Source organism: Tamandua tetradactyla, chromosome 5, assembly GCF_023851605.1.
Source record: "Tamandua tetradactyla isolate mTamTet1 chromosome 5, mTamTet1.pri, whole genome shotgun sequence".
NCBI classification, from domain to species: Eukaryota; Metazoa; Chordata; class Mammalia; order Pilosa; family Myrmecophagidae; genus Tamandua; species Tamandua tetradactyla.
This window is the reverse complement of record NC_135331.1, coordinates 87727744-87733778: the sequence shown is the minus strand read 5'-3', so window position 1 is coordinate 87733778 and position 6035 is coordinate 87727744.

Below are 6035 nucleotides of genomic sequence, written 5' to 3'. Positions count from 1 at the left end.
TAATCAACTGACTGATAATTTAATACACCAGCCTTCGGTTTATCAACCAGCCATGAAGTATCCTTGTAGCAACAGTCAGGCCAGTGCTTGCCTGACCAGACAACTAGGCATAATCACTTGGGAAACTGACACCAGAACCTAACCATCACAGTGGAAATGTATAATGGTGCAGCTGCTGTGGAAACAGTTTGGCAATTCTTCAGAATACAAAACATTGAGTTCCCATATAACCCGGCTATACCAATACTCAGTATATACCCAGAAGGGCTGAAAGCAGTGATACAAACAGACATTTGCACACCGATGTTCATAGAGGCACTATTCGCAATTGCCAAGAGATGGAAACAATCCAAGCATCTTTAAACAGACAAGCGAATACACAAAATGTGATATATACAATGGAATATTATGCGACAGTAATACAAATGAGGTCCCAAAGGATGTGACAACGTGAATGAATCTTGAGGACATAATGCTGAGTGAAATAATTCAAACGCAAAAGGACAGATACTGTATGATTTTGCTATTATGACTCTGGTAAAGGTAATCTCAGAGGTTACACTGTAGAATATAGCCAACCTAGAGGAATTTGGAAGCTACAGATGGGGGAAAGACTACCAAATGAGGTTGAACTTAAATGCAAGGGAATGGATAGATGTAAGGGCAACTAATTAGTGAGGTTATAAGTAACATTTCCATATTGAAGATGAATTTGAATGAATATAGTGCCATGTATCCCAGTGCTTAGATCTACAATTATAAATAAGTTCTCACATGAACTTTTTCAAAGTTTTGATATTGGACAAAGACTCAGTAGTAGACAGATACGTGGGAAAACTAAAATTGCATGCTATGGCCAATAATTAAGAGGAAGACATCAACAGTACCACAGCACTATCAAGGACAACTAACTGGTAGTGAGAGACAAGTGATAAGGGGTAGTTTTGATTTGATATTTTGTTGTTTGTTGGTTTATCTCTATTGGCCAATGAAAATTGTCTACAATTGAGAGTGCTGCTGATTGTACAACCAAGTGAGGATACCGTAAGCATGGTTTGTTTATTGGACACTATCCACAATACCCAATAGATGGAGTGAGCTAAAAGAGACAGTGACTGAGAAGCAAAATGGCGAACTGTAATACATTTATATGATGGAATATCGTGCAACTACAAAAATTTTGCATAATGTGTTGTACAAAATAAGTCAGAAACAAAAGAACAAATATGCTAACGTCTCTTTCAAAAAATAGTAATAAGAAAATTGGAGCCTACATTGTAAACCCTTATAGCAGCCACACTTAGTCTGATGTTGTAAGTGCATGTCTAGATTCTGAGACACTGAACTATATGTGTATCAGCTGGTATTTCTCTGGAACTTTGAGTAACTCTGTGACACTTATGAGCCAAAAATGGAGCGCTGCAGTCCTGAAAGTTAGCATAGCTATATACAATAACAGTTAAAGTAACCAAAAAAAGAGATCAGGCCTCAACTACAGATAAAAACCAAGCCAATCTGACTTGGTCTTAGGTAAATTTGAATGTGGGGTAAAAGATGATAGTGTGCATACTATGCGAGACAAAAGGCAGAGAGATATATTATGCACTGAACCTAAATTTTCTGTAATACACAATCTAAATCAGCCTGTCTGGATAGCTCAAACAACCTAAACTCCTGGAGTCCAGAATGGGAACAAGGCCTTGTAATTCTGTATCCCTTCATGTAATACCCGTATTCATCTCAGACAGTGATGGGCTGATATTGAAAAAGTAACCCTTGAGGATCCAATGAAAGAAAAACACATGGAACTATAAACTTTCCCATCTGGGAAACCCTGAGTACCCTCTCAACCATTGGGGACTCCCAAGAAAATAGTCCAACTCATTGATTTTGAGGTTTGTCCTTATGAAACTTATTTCTGTAGTGAAGAAGCTAAAATTACCCATAAAGAGGCTTAAGAGTTGTTTCCAGGAAACTTCTTTTGTTGCTCGTAAGTGGCCTTTCTCTCTGTGTAAGGCCAACTCTGCAAGGAAAATCATTACCCTCCCCACTATGTGGGACATGACATTCAGGGTGAATGTCTCCCCGACAATGTGGGACCTGACTCCCAGGGACGAGTCTGGCCCTGGCACCATGGGATCAACAATGCCTACTGGACCTAAAGGGGGAAAAGAAGTGTAATAAAATAAGGTATCAGTGGCTAAGAGAGGTCAAATAGAGTCAAGAGGCTATTCAGGAGGCTGCTCTTAGGCAAACTTAAGTTAGATAGTGCTAATTGCCATAGTTTGCTAAACCTCAATCAACATCACTCCTGTTAACTCTTAAGAACACCCAGGGTTTGAACTGAGACTCTATAAAGCTTTCAGGCACTAAGTTTACTTTCAGGAATCTAACATTTCCAGTGGGTTCCTAGGCCATATAAATCCTGAAACCCAGAGGGCTCAGCCTCTCCAAGATTATCAGCTAATTACATCCCCCTATATTTTGGTGTTGACACCCCTTCTCAGCATGAAAAATTAAGAACAGGCATTACCTAAAGATCCCTGTGGATTAGGAGAAGGATCAAAGGGGAAGGAGGAGTTATAACAGAGAAAATAAGACTTAACAAATGAATATGACTGCTGAATCACCATATTGATATTTCTTCTCGCCCCTAGCATTTTGGAGTGGCTAGAAGAAAAAAACGGAAATAGTGGAATGTTAACCCAAAGCAAATTCTGAAATCTGATCTGTAACTTGTTGAAAAGTACTTTAAAAATAGTTGATTTTTTATTTCTTTTCTTTGTATATATGTTATATATCACAATTAAAAATGTTAAAAAAAGAAAGAAAAGAAAAAAGAAATCTAATATAGTTTGCTCTCCTGGTTTTCAGAACTGTTTGGGTCTAGTGACCCTATTTCCCTTCTAATTTATTCTTATGACAGTGGGAATGTTTATTCTATGACTCTCCCTCCTTTGTATACAGGCAGCTTTCAATGTTGTGAGTTTTCACAGGTTGACAGCCAGAGGAGAATTTTGCCTTAGGACAGAGCATGCCTGTAACTGACTTTGATGAGATTTTGTACAGTTTTTGACTTTGTATTTGTCATTGAAATTGTTTAAGACTTTTGTGATATTGTGATGGAATGAATATATTTTGTATATGGAAGGAACATGTCTTTTTAGAGTCCAGAAGGTGGAATGTGCTGGTTTGAAACTGTTATGTACCCCAGAAAAAAGCTATGTTCTTCTAATCCAATCTTGTAGGTGCAGACTTATTGGAAGTGGGATATTTTGATTAGATTGTTTCCATGGAGATGTGAAACTGTGTCCCACAATTGAGTGGGACTTTTGATTAGATTATTTCCATGGAGATGTGGCCCCATCCATTCAAGATGGGTCTTAATTAGTTTACTGGAGTCCTTAAAAGCGCTCATGGAGAGAGACCTCAGAGCCAACACAGACAAGCTGGTTGGAGATGCTGAGAGAGCCCTTTGAAATCAGAAGCCTGGAGAGAAAGACAGCAGATGTTGCTATGTGCCTTCTCATGTGACAGAGAAATCCTGTACCCCACTGGCCTTTCTTCAGTGAAGATATCCTCTTGTTGGTGCCTTAATTTGGACATTTTCAATGCCTTAGAATTGTATCTTGTAACTTAATAAATCCCCTTCAAAAAAGCTGACCCATTTCTGGTATATTGCATTCTGGCAGTTTTAGCAAACTGAAATAGAAACCCGTCATGGACTTCTGACTTCCAGAGCTATAAGAAAAGAAATTTGTATTGTTTTAAGCCTTGTGGAAAATTTTTATAGCAACAGTTGGAAGCTAATGCACATATATATTTTGTTTTCAAAAATTAGTGAAAAGAATGGCATTATTTTACATTTTTTGCAATTCTTTAATTTCTAATGTAATAAAAGGCAAGTGGATTTTAAAAAGAAAAAAGAATGCTCTGTCTCTTGATGAGATGCACTGAGGAGGACACAACATCACTCCTATGGTATTCCTGCGAAAAAAAGAAAAAAGACTCTGTAAACCAAAAAAGCATCAGATCAGCCCAAATTTAGGAGCAGTCTATAAAAAATTGACCTGTATCCTTGAAAAATGTCAATAGAGTAAAAGACAAAGAAGGGTTAAGGAATTGTACCCATATTAAAAGAGACTAGAAAGACATAACAATTAAATGCAATGCATGGTCCTAGATTGGATCCTGGATGGAGAAAAAAAATTGTTATAAAGGACACTACGGGGCAGCTGATGAAATTTGAATATGGACTGTAGACTCGATAATACCATTGCATCTTCTAAGTTTCCTGGGTTTGATAGTTGTACTATGGCTATGTAAAAGAATGTTTTTGTTGTCAAGAAATACACACTCAAATGTTTAGGGGCAAGAGGACACCTTTTCTGCAAAAAGCTAATGCATATTCATAGAGAAATTATGATAAAACAAAGACGGTATGTGTTATCAGGGGATGGATCTGAGTTATTTTTGCTATTCTTGCCCCTTCTGTGTGAGTTTGAGATTATTCCAAAATTTAAAAAGAAATTTTAAAGGAATGATGCCAGCAGAGTCTATCGGCCTGAGAAAGTGCTCATGGCGCACCAGGCTGCAGCGTGGGTATCTCCATACTGGCATCGTGCACAGCTGCTCACGGCCCCTCGCGTACCTTGGACTCTCAGTTCTCTGTGCTAATAGAGGAACTGGGTGAGGGGCTGACCCCAAAGCTGTCCTGGACTGACTCAGAAAGGTAAGATGAGCTTTTTCAGCACAATGAGTTCTCTTTTGTGATTTTATTTACTCCAGTTTTGCATTCCAGCAGACTGGCATTCCGTGCATCCCAGGAACCTCTGCAAAGGAAGGCCAGAGATGGGGGGAGGGGACCCTACAGACAATTCGGTGTTTGCTATAAATTTTTTTCTTTTTTTTTTTACATGGGCAGACACAGGGAAATGAACCCCGGTCTCAGGCATGGCAGGCAAGACCTCTGCCTGCCGAGCCACCACAGCCCGCCCTGCTATAAATTTCGAGGTTTTGTTTTGTAGCAGGCAGGCCTTGCCCTCTTTCTGGTTTAGCTGTGCTCTCGGTGGAAAATCCCCAAACCCCCTCTCCTTGCAGGCAAGTGAGATAAGATAAGGTTCATTTCCTGGTATAAAAACCCCCTCCCCTAGCCTTCAGAAACTGGTAAAGATGCAGGTAGGCAGAAGAAGACATTCCTGAGGTAGGGGCCCCTCAACGGTTCAGCTCTGGGCCATTCTCAACTTAAATCAGCCAATTGTGTACCTTGTCTTTAACATGTCAAAAAGTCTATAAAAGCCAAGGTTGCCTTTTGTTCGGGGCTCAGACTTTTGAGGTGACTTAGCTGGGCCCTTGCTCGCACGAGCTAATAAAACCTGCTTCCCAAAACTGCGGATCCTTAGTCTCAGCCTGTTCTAACTTCGCAGAACATTCCTGAAGGCCTGTGGCCTCGTTCCTGGTTTTCGCGCCACATTTCGTTGGTCGGTTTCTTTGCAGACTGCAAAGTGAAGAATTGACTGTGTTCATTTAACACTGATAATGGCAAGTCTGTAGGTTCCCCTCCCAAGGAAGACCAAGATTTTCCCCTAAATCAGCCCAGCATAGCCCAATAGCCAAATGCAGATAACTAAATCTCCAGACAAGGGCTCAGTTAAGGCCCACATGTCCCCTGGGTTCCGTCTGTCAAGGCTGAATGCTTTCAAATTATGGCAAGTTACAGATTCTCTAAGAAACATCTGCACTGACCTCACAAAATAATCATCCTCTTCTGGGAAGAGGAAGAGAGAGATTTCCCACCACCCCACACCTCTGTTTCCAGGTCCAGCCCTTCCTGGGGCATGGGTGGCCTCCCTGCCACTCCCCATCTCTCGAAAGGAGAGACCACTTCACAAACAGAAGGTCGGGGCTGCCCTGGGAGCTCCCTGGAGCACAGTCCTCCCCTCCTATCACCTGCCCTCCAGCCACACTGTCTTACTTCCCCCCACCTCCCCAGGGGTTATCAGAGACAGAAGGCCCCTCCCTCACCCCACTAGGTT